At 34.3% G+C, this 16,635-nt stretch overlaps 1 protein-coding gene across 5 annotated transcripts in view; it reads left to right on the top strand.

Annotated features, from left to right (window-relative positions):
- LOC129942843 (homeobox protein prospero) overlaps positions 1-16,635 on the top strand; it is a 238,951-nt gene that overhangs the window by 207,724 nt on the left and 14,592 nt on the right. The gene's annotated exons all lie outside the window — the stretch shown is intronic.

The following is a 16,635-nucleotide window of genomic DNA, read 5'->3' on the forward strand; positions in this document are numbered from 1 at the left end:
ATAATTAATTCATAAAAGTTATGATTGGAATCGATGCAGGATGTCATCTTAAGCAACTTTTCATTGGGTTGATGGGTGGAGGTGTTGATAAAACAAATTAAAATATTTTCTTTCAATATGAATGATATTTAAAATTTAGAGCGGGTGTATCATTTTTGGCATAAGCATTACGAATCAGTAGTTTTCAAATATTTTTTGAGGTTGAAGGTTGTTGGGAGAGAGGTATGTGCAGCATAATTACCACAACATTTTCAATGACTTCATAAAAACATAAAATTGGCATATTCATACATTTTAGTCTGTGCTGATAAAATGGAAGATAGCAGGATTTATTCCATCTTAATCGCCTCAGCGCAATTCGCAGGAAACCAGTTCTATTTTAATAAAGATCACATTGCAATTCTTACCAAGCTCAAAAACTTGAAACAATTTTGAAGATTGTACACCGTAGAGTGTTTCAACACAGACATTAAATCATTTATGGACAACAGAAATTTAACTTGGAAATTGTTTGAATCGCAACCATTGAAAGTACAGAGCTTGATCTATCCAATTAATAAGAGTAAAGCCACTCTCTGAAATGTACACTTAAACATAGTTTTCTTAATTTAACAAGTAAAATTTGGTGTGAGAGTTTTGTCAATACAAATACAGTCCAATTGCTTTATAATTTTAAATGAGGCAATTTAGTTTTTCGTAGGCTCCATTACCAGGTACGGTACAACGCCATTAGTAAAACAGTGCTGATTTGGAAATATCATAAATCTTACATAAAAAAAAATGATTCACAAATAGTAGACTCAAATTGTTTAAAAAAACTGGTAATCTAGTAATTTGTCTGTAAAATTTAACCTCGTCTTTTTTTTTTGAGATTATAAAGGAACTTTTTCAAATAAATGGAAACACACAAGAAGATATTGAGAAACTAAAAAGAATAATAAATAATCATATTTGATCTATGTAAGGTAATACGTCATTTTGCAGCAAATATGTCGTTATATAGTTCGTTCCACATGTTCTACATGTGAAATGTATTGTGGCTGGGGTAAAATTCCAATATAAAATAACTAATTTCTAGATTATTAAAAAACAGAAAGTAAAGAAGGATGTATAGAAATTCAGCAAAAGTTCGAGGGAGGCAGTGAAAAAATGTTGTTTTTATAATTAATTATTTATATACAGAACGTGATAATTTAAATAATTAATAACACGTATGTTAGGGATATTATTTCATTTCAATTTATTTGTGTATTTGTACATAAATGTGTCATTTTAGTTCAAACAAACATTGAAATTCAGGTGGAATTCAATGGACTGGACCCACATTGATAACTCTCCACCCCGTCTGTCGATTTGCCTTGATTAAAAGGTTTGTAGGTTTTCGTGTTTTGTTAAAAAAGTTGTCAGTTGAATTATTCGAAAAAAAAATTAAAATTACCAACGAATTTTTACCAATTTTAGTAGCATTTCTAAAAAATGTTTCATTTCTTATATATCTTATATAAACAAATACAAATTGAATGTATGAAATTAATTTGAAGTCAATATTTTCTACTATTCACGAGATGTGGAGAAGCGAACATAAATTTTTACCAATTTTAAATTATATTTTTTGTAGATTTTAATTTTTTGTGACTGTTGGATTTCTATAAAAAAATTTACTGAATGTTGAAAATAATATTTTCTGTGAGATAAAATAAGTTTGAAGCCAATATGTTTAATTTTTTTTAAAGATATTTGACTCGAAATAAATGTTTACAAATTTTTAGTTTCGATTTTTTAGATTTGTATTTGTTATAAAAAATGTTACCAAATATTGAAAATATTATTTCTTATTTGAGTCGAAAAAATTAATTGAATTTGTTTCCAACAATTATACTTGGTTGGTATAACGTAATATAATATAACATTTAATTCGTTAGATATTTTTAATTTTTTTAAGAGTCCTTTCTGTATAACAAAATAAAAAACATCCCGGACGTACGAACACATAAACGTAAGTGCACACAGACATCTCTCTAAAAATGTGTTAATTTGACTTTAGGGGCTTTGCAACGTCAACAATATTAATTCGACAAATCTTACCGATTGCAAACACTTCTTATGTTAATAAAATAATTTTGAATTTTACTATACAATTTGTGTTGCATTCATGTGGTGAATATTTGGAAGTGGGTTCCTATCTGGGACTGTCATGGCGTTTAATCGCCTATAATCACCACATGGTCTCCAGTCGATCGCCTCGTGTTTTGAAGCCATGTGTAGTGGAGATGCACCGGGTGAGGATGAAGGTCTGCAAATGCCTATTTGGATCATGTAGTCAAATTCTTCTTTTGCAATTTTTAATTTGACGTTGTTGAGGAGACGAGGGCGAGAATAAGGAAGGGGTCCATATGTAATAATGTGGTGAACGACGGTGTGTTTTACATGAAGGTTGAAATTCGGTGGATCCATAATGGAAGAAAAGTCTTGAAGGATTGAGTTGTATTTTTATTCAATTTCAAAAAAACTTCGACTTATTATATTTTCTCTACAAGGTGTGCCACTACACTTGTATTTGTCAGTGGGTCAATAAGTCTGCAGTTTCTTATGTATTACCGAACCAGTTATTTTTAAGAAGTCGGCACCTATGATAGGTTTTGTGACTGAAGCTATTAAGAAGGTATGGTTGAAAACTCTTCGGAAGCCTAGCGTTAGTTTTAAAAATGTTGTGCCAAAAACATTTATAGCCGAGCCGTTTGTTGCAGAAATCTTTTGATCTGGTTTATTGTTTTAGTATTGAGGCTGGAATGGCTGAAACGTCTGAACCTGAGTCAATTAAAAATGTAAGGCTAGAAATTGGATCTGGAATGAAAATGCGGCTTGCAACAATTGCATTATACTGTCATTTGCCGCTGCCATGACAGTAGAATCTAGTTTGGGTCCACGTTTTTGAAATTGCAAGGCTGTGAACACTTTATGGCACGATTTCCATATCTCTGATGGAACCAAAAAGTTTGTAAATTTCTCTTAGAATTCGATCTATTCCTGCTATGTTTGTCTGAGTATCGACTGAATGGGGTTCTATTATGAGTTCGTGAAGAACGTTTATTGAAATTAAGATTGAAGACAATAGTTTTTATTTCGCTTATCTCGGCTTGTAGATTTTGGTTGATGCTCTTAAGTTCATTGATTGATCGTTCAGTAAAGGCATTGAGAAACAGGAGTTTTGTTTTTGGTAGACTTCAAAAATGTCGTTTGCTATTTCAAGGAGTTCGTCCGTTTTTGTTTAGGAGCTCGATTTGATTAGACTAGGAAAAGAGTGGGAAGACGCCGTTTTCAGAGTTCTAGTATGAGACTCTCCGTTACAATCATTGATTGTCCGGCTAATGTTTGCAATCTTCTGTAGAACTCTGAAGGCTTTTTGCCCCCCATCTTCTCCCCTGAAGGCAAGAGGCTTTGCCTGCTTTCGCTCATCGAATGTCGTTCTATGAGCACCTTTTTGAAGTTCGTATAGGGTGTTTGGGTTTTCTGAATTAAAATGTTTGGGTTTTCTGAATTAAAATGTTTGGGTTTTCTGAATTAAAATGTCATAGACGCTTGCGGCCACGTCCTGAGAAAGGGATTGAATGACGTAATGAAATTTTGTTTCTTCTGAAACAATACTTCGAGTGGAAAAAAGTGATTCTACTTGTATGAACAAAATGGCTGGCATTTTGGTCCAACAATCTGGCAGTTTGATAGACACTGCATGAACTATACCGCCTCCTGCTGGAAATGGAGGCGATGTTTTGTCCTTAATAAAATCGTCGTCAGGCATGGTATTTAATTTCCCTAAAAAAACTTATCGCCGTTTAAAGATAACTGTGTTTAAAATACAAGTGGTGAATTTTGTGTGGTGAGGTTTATAATGGAATGTGTGTGGTGAGTTGTAACGTTGGCAGGGGTTTGAGGCCTAGAGATGTTATTATTAAGTTATACACAATCCAGGCTAATTAATATTAGGAAAATCAGAATTGCCGCCTGCCCAAGAATATTTGTTGAAACTTATACCTAGCAATAACAAATGGGCCGCTGACAACAATGAGTGAGTGCAGACACAGTAGCATACTCTGTAGTCTTTTGCGTGGTAAATGTAGCGGAACTGACTGCATAAAGTCGGAGTCTATCATAGAAGGATATTTAAGCCTTTTGGAATCGCAATGATAGAGTTTTCTTTAATTTTTGTATGTGTATCATTTTTAAACTTAAAAAAAAAATATATAAACAAAACTTTTTCTTTGAACATGCAGGCTTGCATCTCTTAGCTTCACACTCGTCAGAGCAGCATTTATATGTCCGTCGAAATATAAATACTGATCGAACAAGATACCTACATAGGTACTTCGCTACAATTTTGCTCGCTAGTCGCTGCCCGTGAAGATCAACGATGACTATCTTGCGCCATTTCTTGTAGGTATCAATCGTGGCCATAGCCAACGAAGTCCGGAACAGAATTGCCTCTGCCTCCTGGACAATTATTTTCAGTTTTCAGTCGGAGCAATATCGCTGAATCATGTCGAAATCAGACTACTTATGAGATCGATTGTGTAAATGCTGAAGAGAATCGGGGAATTCACCGCTCCCTGTTGAAGACCATTTTTAATTAAGAATGTTGTGGTAGAAGTTACATTGACACTTTTGACAACAAACTTTCTACCCCTAAGCATATCATAAAGTATATACAACAATACGAGAATACAGCTTTGTGACATGTGGTCGAGTTGACAGTTTTGTTCGTTAAATATAAAAAACCTTGAGAAATATTAATTAAAATTGATATACATATATAAATACATTGACATTCGAATCAAATATCTTGAAAATAAATACAGTTATTAGCTTTAAATTTATTTCATCTTATTTAAAACCTCGTTCCTTCCACTTATAACTTTTGTTTCATAAGAAACCCATGGACAACTCTTTAAAAATAAAAACCTACAAAAAACACAACTAACATGTTTTTTTTGACACGAACATCCTGCGAATAAATAAAAATATTGCTGTAAAATTTTAAAGAACAGCAATTTGCTAAATATTTATCAATTTACTAGTCAAAATTTTAAATCATTGATAGTTATTAAATAATTGCCTTTAACAAAAAACGAGCATCCAAACATGTCTAAAAAGTGAAAGTTGCTTTGTAAGCAACTACGCTTTTAATTGGAATTCTGAACTGTTGACTGGCCTATTCCATCCACTGCTCTTAGAAAAATAACTGTACATATATCATACGGATTTAGCAAATTGCTAAGAGTTAAAGTAGCGATTTCATGATTTCAACTTTAGCAAATTGTTAAGAGATAGTAAGATGTTAAAATCGTTTAGAATTTGCTGAATCAAAGCCTAGTAAATTGCTTAAAATGTTTAAACGATTTATTTCACACATAAGGCCATTGATAGGGCTCTCAAATAAAGATACCTTATTGATATTCACACACAACTTGTTTCATTCATTTTAAAAACCAAAACTCATTTAAGTATAGTTTCGAGTTTCAAAATTTGAAATCCCACCAAAAGTGTCACTAAATTGGTTTAATTTCCCGAATATCCTGTTTAATTTTAAATTATTGATTGTATACTTTTCGTTAAATGAACATATACGCCTATATAAGTAAAGATAACAAGTATTTGTTATTTTCAATATGTTCTGTCTTTATTGAGTCTTCTTAAAAACTAAACTTAAAATCTATCATATATTCTACTTTACCCTGCGAAATATTTCTATCGTGCAGCGTGTTCAAGATATCACATTTCCGTACTTCCCGTCGCATGGATTGTGGTTGACATCGGTGGGAGCTACTTCGTTGATAGAAATAGTTGTGTCAGCATAAATAGTTATCGTCGACGATAGTGACGATGACGACGACGACAATGGCGGATGACGATGAAGACGACGACAATGGCGGATACAGCAGCTTTGGTTGCGGTCAGCGACGACCTAGGCGATCGGGTTAACTTATATACAAAAATATTGTGATACAAATGTATTAACATTTCGTTTATTTCGCATACAACTTACATTTTTATTTTATTTTGTATAGAAATATGTCTAGGCCGTTGTTTTAGACCATATTTAGTTTTAAAACCTACGTTGTTAATTGTGCTACTCTTTTGAAAACTATAATTTGGTCAAAACCACTTAAAACATTAATACTCCTTTATGATTAAACAATTTATTGATTTATTGTTAGAAATAAATAATTTCTGTCTCATACAATTAACAAATCAAAAAATATAGTTTTAGAATATTTTCACTATTTGACCTTTAGTTCGAGCCCCAATTTTCATTGTTTAAAACGCACTATAAAGGAATTGTGAAATACCTAAACTTTAAAACAGTGATTGGACTTCTACCACTTAAGTAGTATTTCTACAACTTTTTTTGTTTCTGAAATTCTACCACCTCTAACTCGAAATATACCACCTTTTAACAGTGGAACCTCTTATTTATTTTTTTCGTTTTAAGTTTATTTGAAGAGCCTAATCCTAAGTCTACCAGTATTTTCAATTTTCGAAAAAAATATTTTTTTGAATTTTATTGCCTTAAATTTAAAAATAATTAACGACTTGAACAGAACTAGGAAAAGTTATTTCCAGCTGTTATGTTCAGTTATGTGTACAAATTCAACAACGATTTACTTTTTGTAATGATAAAGTTAATGCATTAAAAATATTTAGATCCGAAAAAAGTAATTGCTGGAACAATGGCAACAGTCATATCATCTGGTAGACGCTGCAAGCATTGAACTGCTCAATTTTGAGCGGAGAAAACTCATAGGTGATTTTAAAATAATAAAGGTTTAAGAATGATGACATTGTACAACAGCGGATTTTTCTTAAAAATTTGGAAGACGGTATGGGAGATCTAATTTTCGAGAACCTGTCATTGTACATGTTACAACTTTGTTGTTTACCACATAGTAGCAGCTGAACGTTAATTTTCAGAACTCAATACAATCAAAATCACTGCTTTAAACTCATGATTAAACATACCATAAGACCTAAACAAAAAATTTCCAGTATAAATGCATTCGAATACACAAAAATAAATACATTTGTAGAGCCACGAAATTTAAAATTTGCAATTTAAGTAAATACGCCGAAATAAAGACTAAAAGGATAAAAAACATTGAAAAATTCCTTTTTTTAAAGATTCTGCAACTATGTTTTTCATAGACATTGAAAAGCAAAAGCACTTGCTATAAAAATTTGGAAGAATCATTTGGTATCTCAAAACTTAGAGAATTAGAGAACAATTGTAAAGTCTTAAATAAAATACAAATTCTTGGTACTTCTTACGAACTAACACCAACGTATGCATTTATTTCAGAAGGGAATATGAAAAGAAATATTAACTGGTTTTAGAAACACAAATACAAAATGTATATTTGAAACATCTGTCACACATTGGAATACAATTTTTAAAATTTCTCATCTATAATTACAGTATTTTCCTAGAGCTTGGACAAAAGCAAAAGTCGTACCTATACTTAAAGCAGGAAAACAATCTGAATTACCTTCAAGCTATAGACCTACAAGTTTGCTCATCAACATAAGCAAAATTTATGAAAAAGTCATAAAGAACACATTTTAAAGTTTGTTGTGGATGTGCCGATCTACATCCGACCCGCTGTGCACGCGTTTTGTCTTGTGAGAGTTCAAGTTCTAGTTATTTTTTTTTTCTTTTTCCATATTGCTTAAACAAAAACTTTATAATAAAATAAAAATAAAAAAAAAGTCCATCCCCAAATAGTTAATTTAATTCTATGTTGTATGTGCCAAAATAAATCATAAAATATGGTGTTTTCTATAGCTATACAGTACGTACAAAGATTGATGCGTTTTTGGATAGATAAGTATATGTGATATCTATTTTACCAGGGGCGAATAAGTACACAAGTTTTCACTAAGGCTAAATCTGTGTAAATCTGTTATATAAAAGTTCAAACTGAATTCTAGTTAGAACATATTATATTATAGCTAATTATCGAATTGTGTTTGTGTGTGAATTTAGAGTTGCTTTTAGCAACATTCGGGGTCTTAGAGAAAATTTCTATACCATATATGTTCACAGTGAGACCCACAGGCCAGTTTCGGCAATAGGTGAAGACTCCGATCCTATGAAATTCAATCTAAATGTGTATAACCTAGTGTCATTATTCTTTCCCCACCATGAATTAGGCGTATTTATAAGAAATGTTATTGCATGCCACTTTAACCACAATATTGTTTGTGCTCTAACATAAACTTTAACGTCATGTGGTTAAAATTCACGGTAAATAAGCACATCATCCACGCATGCTTTCTTTATCGAAGTCCAAGTCTGGATAGAAATTTAACTTTTAATTAGTTTAATGCTCTGTCGGACTCCATTCAAAGCATCGTTGCGCATTATCATCGCACTGAAATCATTTCCGGCGATTTAAATGTACACAATTCTTCTTTGCTTCACTTTTGTGGACAGGTAACTCCCGAAGGAAGGTGTGTTGAATTCCTTCCTGAGTTAAATCAATTAACTAAGCTTGTTGGCCCTAATTAATACACAATCAGTGTATTACCGCCTCTAGGCACACCAGACTATTATATCATATCTGCAAATTTCTCATTCCAAAAAAAAAAACTGTTAAAAAACCTACGAGAATCTTTTATTAAAATTTATTATTCTGTATTGGAATTTACATTCGAACATGTGGTACGAACTGTTTAGGAAGTCCATTAAAAGATGACATGCAGAGCTTTCCTCTTTATGAAAGTATAAATAAAAAATGTATGAAAAAAACCTCTAACGATTTTTGTTTGTTTTTTTTTTTTTTTTTTAATTGAAGTTTTCTTGAATAATTAATCGGAATTTAAATTTTTGAAGACAAAAATAATTTGCAGGTTTATTTTAAGATCTTCAATTATGGGTACCTACCACTTTTATTAAAGACACTCTTTGGATGCAGGAGCAAGTTCGTGCGACCCAGTATTGTATCTATTTTATATATCGTTCACGCACGCAAGGGGTTATGAATACCCTTATAAGAAGCAAACAAAAATAATGAAGGTGCTACAATTAAAGGTGACCGGCGTCGATACTAATGTCTCATAAATTGAATTTGTAAGTTCATAAATTAACATTTGCCATTTAAACCGCATATGAAAGCATTTTCCCCAAATACAAAAGTATTGACCAGGCAGTTCCAGTTATAGGAGTACAAATCCATTACCTCCTAGTATTATTAATTTAATAAGAATTCGAATTAGTAATAAAATAAAATGAATCATTCTTAAAAAGAAAAAAAAGATAGGATGCTACCCACACTGATAACTTCCAATCTCGGCTGTCGATTTGTCTCGCTTAAAAGATTTGTAGATTTTCGTGAAAAAGTTGTAAGTTGAATTATTCTAAAAAAAATTGAAATTTCCAGCAATATTTTGCATATGATGAAATATTATGATTTCAAAATCAATTTTTGTTAACGAGGTTTGTAGTCGAAAACCAATTTTTACTAATTTTAGCAGCATTTATTAAAAGTTTTTAGTTCTTGTCAAGGATAGTCAAAAAAAGCGAGAGTCGGCATTGTGGTTACTTGTGTCGTCTTTATTAAAAAAAATAAAATGTTTTAATATATAAATTTTCACATATAAATATATGTATAAAGTACTAATAATAATAAATTAATAATACTAAGAGCTTCGCGAAACGTTGACCGTTGGCTCCGAGGGTAGAATCGGTGTGGGAACAGTAGAAGCTTCGGTTAGTTATATGTAATCATGTGTCTTCGTTGGTGTGACATTCGGCCAATTCTGACGTATAATCGTCCTCGATTTCGGGAGATTTTGTATCATGAGCTAGGTTGGACATATCATCAGGATTATCTTCGGGGAGTTCTATGAAATTTCGACACCAAGGCTTCATTTTATCGGAAACGTACACTGAACAGAATTTTCGTGACGTTACCTGCATACCAGATGGATCTTCAATAAGGTAACGGTCATTTCCGAGTTCGCGGGAAACAACATACGGGCCTTGAAATTTAGGTTCCAGCTTTCAAGATTCCCCCTTTTGCGGTAGGTTCGTTTTGTATCACTACCAATTCGTTTTCGTGATAGCGTGATTTTTCACGCTGGATTTTGTTGTCACTTAAATAGAATTCGAAGGACTTAGAGGCAAAAGCTGTACCTCGATCGGTGACAATATAACGTTATATCATTCAGAACATCGATGGCAGGGGTGGTTTTCGTACTTTTTTACAGCTTTAACGATTAGAAATTTGCTAAAAGCATCAGAAATAGCTAGAACATGAGTGTTTTCCCTTCGAGATCAAATGAAAGGTGCGACATGATTAAGATGTATTAGCCGAAAAGGGATTGGTTCAGCATCGTCGTAGTACATTCATATATACATATATATTGGGAAACGTACCTACGCATTTTTGGAAACCAGAATGTCTGTTGAATTTGCTGTATAGTTTTTTCGACATCAAAGTACCCCATACTGTCATGGCAATGCTGAACGATCCTCCAGCGAATGGCCTTAGGGACGACGAATTTAAGGGTTTTATCTATTTTATGATATAGTCTGTAATGAAATTGATACTCCTGCTTCAACTGCTTTTCTTGTGGTGATTTTCGCTCTGCCTTCAATACAGCTATGATATCACTAAGCTTTTCGTCTTGCAGTTGCATTGTGGGTACCCAATCGTTCACGTCAATCTTCACATTCAAGACAAACCCAGCGGGCTTGACATCAATTGGTGGTTCATTGTGGCATCTACATGAGCCAAACGGCTTCCTTGGCAGTGAACAGTTTCGAAATCAAACTCTAAGAGTTTTAGCCACCAGCGTGCGATTTTCGATTTAAGTTCTTTATTCCCTTTTACTTTGGCAATAGCCGAACAATCCGTTATGATTCGAAAATGTTTACCCAGAAGATAAATACAGAAACGGTCCAACGATTCAACAACGGCAAATACTTCGAGTGCGTAACTGTGAAACTTACTTTCGCTGGCGGTACAGTGACGGCTATAGTAAAAGACGGGTTTAAAAGTTTTGCTGTCGGTGGATTGGAGCAAAACTCCGGCAAATTTGATGCTGCTCGCATCCGTATGGGCTGAAGAGTCATACAGTTCGAGTAACAATGTACTGGTTAAAATTTCAATTAGCTTTTTAAACGCGTTTTCTTGCTTAACACCCCACTTGTATTTTTCGTTTTGGTGAAGCAATTGCGTTAGTGGCTTACTAATAAAAGCATATTCGGGTACGAATTTTCGGAAAAATTCAGTGAGCCATAGAAAATGTCTCACCTCGGTCACATTGGCTGGTGTCTCACCTTTTCGTTGCCTGGATTGAACCCATTAATATCAAGGATGTGCCCAAATGTATAATTGTGGTTGACATACGGCAAAGATATATTTGTACATGGCGGCGGCGGCGTTAGTGGAGGGAAAAGAACAGACGAACCATCGTTTGGTTGGAATTGCGTTGGTGTTGGATTTTTTTAACGGTTCTATTTCGATATTATTATTATTTTTTTTTTGTGATGGACATTTCTAATGAACTCAACCGATCCAACAAAACCCTTGACACGTTAAAACTTTCGTACTCTTCGCCATCACTACCGTTTCTGTTCTAATCAAGCAATTAACACCGCTTTGCTACCCGTTGTCGCAAGAAAGGCATTCGAGCACTTTTTTGGAGAGCGTTTATTTTGAGTTTTCGCAAATCTTCCATTTTGAATACTTGAACATTTGAATGCCGAAAACAACATTTTCTGTGAGATAAAATAAGTTTGAAAATAATATGTTTAATTTCAGTAAAGATATTTGAATAATTTTAAGGTTTTTATTTTTTATAAAAAAAAACTGTTAATTCGATTTTTCTTAAAATTTAACCAGATGTCAAAAACAATATTTTTCATTGCATAAACGTACGTACGTACACGCACGAACAGATATCTTTCTAAAAATCTTTTATCTATACAATAGGGACCTTAAAACGTCGAGAAACGTCAAAATTTTCAATTCGACAATTCGGACCGATAATTTTGATTTATACTAAAATTTTTTTATTAAATCAAGTTACAGTAGACATTCATTTTTAAATTTGTCCGTTTTTAAGAACAACTAAGATGATGGTGAGGAAGATTGTAGGTTCCTAAAGTAATTTTGTATACATTCTTTGTTTGGTTTAACAAAATTATTCCCTAGAAACTTCCTTACCTTTATATGCAATAAATTGCCAACCTTAACAGATACTTTCGTACTTATATGTACAGTACATGTACCTATTTAAACCCTATACCTATCTGTTTCTTTAGATGCTTACATTTTTTCTAAATTGTCCTTCTTTACATCGATGGATATGAAAAAAAAAAATCTCAGGTAACGTTGGCAACGACTGATTTTTACATCATACGGGTAATTTATTTGACAGAAAACAGCTAATTCAGCTAACTCCCTCACACATCTTAATACTCATGAGAACAAAAATAATATGTATATATTTAAATAACACTATCATGAAGAGGAACGCTTGGCCTGAAATCTTTTAATGAACTTCCTAAATAATACCTTGAATACCTTGAGACCGAGCCTCGATCTGCGTATATATATATCTGCATAGCGATACTTTGCTAGAGGTCCACACAGGAGAAAGGATTCCAAATGTACTACGGGGTTTGTTTATTCTACTGTTAACATAAAGGTCCATTCCTCCATCGAGACATATATCGTCAGTATAATCTATGTGGCTAAGCTTGTCAAACAGACTCCATTGGATAACGTGTCTTTCATTTGTACTCACCGTGGCAGTCATCATATCGTCAATCAGCAGCAAAAACAGAATTGGTGACAAGACATCTCCTTGATGCACATCGAAGGAGTCGGAAAGCTGTCCATTGTGCAACACAAAACACCTTTCATTGTTGTACGATTCTTTAATAACAGCAACAATTTTCTCAGGGATTCCTCGCGCAATAAGCGATCTCCAGATGCATACCCGATTGACCCGATCAAACGCCTTCTCAAAATCTACAAACATTAGGTACAGCGGTGATTGGTACTCAGATGATTATTCGAGTATGATTCGCAAGGTGTTAATGTGGTCGGCGCACGATCGCCCACTGCGAAACCCCGCTTGGTGCCTATTGACGGCAGACTCGATTCTGGACTTAAACCTCTCGAGAATAATAGTTGCCATTAACTTTGGAAAAACGGACAGAACTGTCATACCACGAAAGTTATTGCAGTTTTTGAGCTTTTCTTTCTTTGGTAACTTTACAATAACTCCATCCTTCCAGTCCCTTGGGTAAGTTTCACTCTCCCAGACAGCCTGAGTTTAAGCAAAATACTATAAGCTGCCTCAGGGTCTGATTTTATTAATTCTGCTGGAATACCATCAAGTCCAGCGGCTTTTTTTTTCTTTAGACGATGTATAGCATTATTAATCTCTGCACTTGTTGGGGGAGTGGTGTCAATACCCCTAGAAGATCTGCGCATGTTGTTCAATTGTGGATTCAATTTTGCATTGTGGTCATCATTTAGCAGCGCACAAAAATGTTTCTTCCATCTTTGCAGCTGATCTTCTATTGGCACTAAAAGGTTGCAGTTCAAATCTAACACAGGATGGTTAGTGTCCGACAATGTCCTTAGTGATTTTATACAGCTCCCTTGCGTCCGCTCTTCCTGTAGCATGTTCCGAATTTTCTGCAAGTGTGTCCACCCGTGTCCTCTTGTCACGTCTCACACACCACTGCACTGTCTTATGAGATGCTCTATACTCGTTTGGTAGAATCAATTTCCGCTGAGCATCACTTTCTGAATTAATTCTAATTTTAAGTGCTCTTCGATATTTGATTTTGTACCAGGTGTCTTGGGATATCCAGGAATCTCTAGCTCTTGTCTGTCTGGGTATAGCTTCAGTTTTAGCTTCCATGTAAGCGATCTTGATTTGGCCCCACTAAGCATCTACCGATAAGCCAGCATTTTGTATGTTCGATGCTTTGTCGCCGAGTGTGGTGACGAAATTACGACGTACATTAGGGTCATTTAGAACGCTTGTGTTGAATCTTGGTCTCCTTGCTATACCTTATGAGCGACGCTGTACAGCAGCTGTTCGTAAGCGAAGTAAACCCAACAGCAATTTATGTTCGCTACCTGCATCAGCCTTTCTTTCGTTACGAACATCGCACAGTGACTTCCTCCATTTCTGCTGTATAATGAAGTGATCGATTTGATATTTTGTGGCACGTCTTGTGCAGAAATATAGAACCCCCAATTACTAGTTGACGACCGTTGCAGAAGTTTACAATCATATCACCATTTTCGTTACGTTGACCTAAGCCATGCTTACCCATAACTCGTTCGAGTCTTTTCGTCGGCTGAAGCCTCATTGGTTGGAGCATAGCATTGAATAATGGTTACGTTTCTGATTTTTGAGCTAAAGCTCGCCGTCACAATCCTCGCCGAAATCGGATTCCAGGATATATGACTTTTGGTCTTTAGTCAACATGATGCCCACACCGTTGAGTCTTGGACCTCTGTCTGCCTCCTCTTCGCCAGAAAGCTGATGTTATGCCGAAGCATTTCACTCGTTCATGCTTGATGCGTAAAGGGAACAAACATTCCATGCTCCATTCTTCGTTCGTGTTTTGTAGCCAAAAGTACGTTTTGTTGAATCTGCAGGATTTCTTAATCTAGTTTCTCATTCATTATTGATAGCATCACGATTGCCATTGTTGTATGAAAGATGACGCACCCCCAAATCCGATCTTAAATATATTATACTAGCTTTTTACCCGCGGCTTCGCCCGCAGTGAAGAAATTAAATAAATATGAGAGATAAAGGGTAAGGGTATAATAATAGAAATGAATCAATATAATAACTAAATTTTATTGCTTGGCTGAGTTCAACAATGTTTAAAAATTACTGCAGACAATGAAGTTTCAACACCTTACTATATGCTTATTGAAATGCAACAACAAATGTTAAAATATATTTCACCGTAACAAAAATAAATAATTCTAAATTCTAACAACTTAAAAAAATAAAATACAAAGTATTAATTTAAGATATTTTTAAAGACAATGTTATAAGTTTTCCCGTCGGGTGCAAATATGTGTAAATTACGGGCATTAGATACACGTGAACAGGCTACATAAAGTTGACCATGAGAGAAGCATGGGTTTTCTAAATGCAATCCTGCTACCTGTAATGTTTGTCCTTGATCCTTGTTCATAGTAACAGCAAAGCTAAGCTTGACGGGAAACTGAACCCTTTTAAATTGGAATGGAAGGTCAGTGGGAATAATTGGTATCCGAGGTATTATAACACACACCAATTTTGTTATCCGAGGCTTTGTTCCATTACATAGCCGAGGAGCATCTAGATTTCGCATAAGCATTACTGGTACATTTAGTTTCAATTGAAGTTTATGTGAATTGTATCTATTGACAAATATTCCTTCATTTCTCCTTGAACCTAGTTTAAAATGTCAGTGTTAATCCTATTTACAATTTCATTTTTTGGTGCTAATATTGCTCTTGCACACAACCACTGATCACTACACAAATTTTGTTGGAATTCCGGAAAAACATTAGCAATGAGATCCACATCACTTTCTACTAAATTACAAAATTCTCTTGACAGTGATATGTAGCCTTCAGCGTCAACGTCTAACCACCATCACCAATTTTCAACAACATTTCTGCGTAAAGTCCTGAATCCACGTCATTATGAAGATGCACTCTCATATTCGTTTTCAGGCGGAGTTTTTCAACTGTCGGCCATAAGCTTGATGATTTAATGCACGCTTAAATTTCATCTGCTGGTCTCCCCCTTTGAATCACTGGGAGGGTTTGACGGAAATCACCGGCCAATAAAACTACCATGCCTCCCATTATATCTGTACTATCTCGCAAGTCCTGGAGCGTCCGGTTTAAAGCTTCTATAGCCTTCTTGTGAGACATTGTACTTTCATCCCACACTAAAAGCTTGCATTCCCGCAGCATCCTACCTCGTGAACTATTTTTACTAAAATTACAGATGGGCGAAACTTCCTGTGCCAAATTCAATTGTAATTTTAAAACGGAATGTGCCGTACGACCGCCCTTTAATAGCGTTGCGGCAATAACTGACGAAACTACAGCAACTGCTATTTTTTGGTCTTTTCTGACGGACATCTATACTAATATTATAAATGCGAATGTAAGTTTGTTTGTTAGAGTAAGAATTAACATCAGCGAATAAGATCTAAAATAATAAAGTAACAGCTAACCACAAAAATTACGGATAACCTCAAAAATGTGAATAGTATTATACTGCATGCAACGACAGAAGAAAATAACAATAAATATAGAAAAATCAGAAACAGTTGAAACTATATTCAATTGAATTAGATATTGTCGTCACCGTCGGTAATAAAGTGGGTTGGTATTACAGTATTCAGGGTTGAAACTTCATTACTACAGTGCTAGATGATGCTAGATGGCGTTGAAGTAGCTAAATTTGACGGTATTTTGACAAACAATTTTCTTATTTTTTGTTAAAAAAAATTATTTTTTGTTTTAATAAAAAGTAGGTATCCTATGTTACTTCTAATACCTTCAAGAGTGTATGTGCAAAGTTTCATGA

The sequence above is a fragment of the Eupeodes corollae genome, chromosome 1, assembly GCF_945859685.1.
Source record: "Eupeodes corollae chromosome 1, idEupCoro1.1, whole genome shotgun sequence".
Taxonomy (NCBI): Eukaryota; Metazoa; Arthropoda; class Insecta; order Diptera; family Syrphidae; genus Eupeodes; species Eupeodes corollae.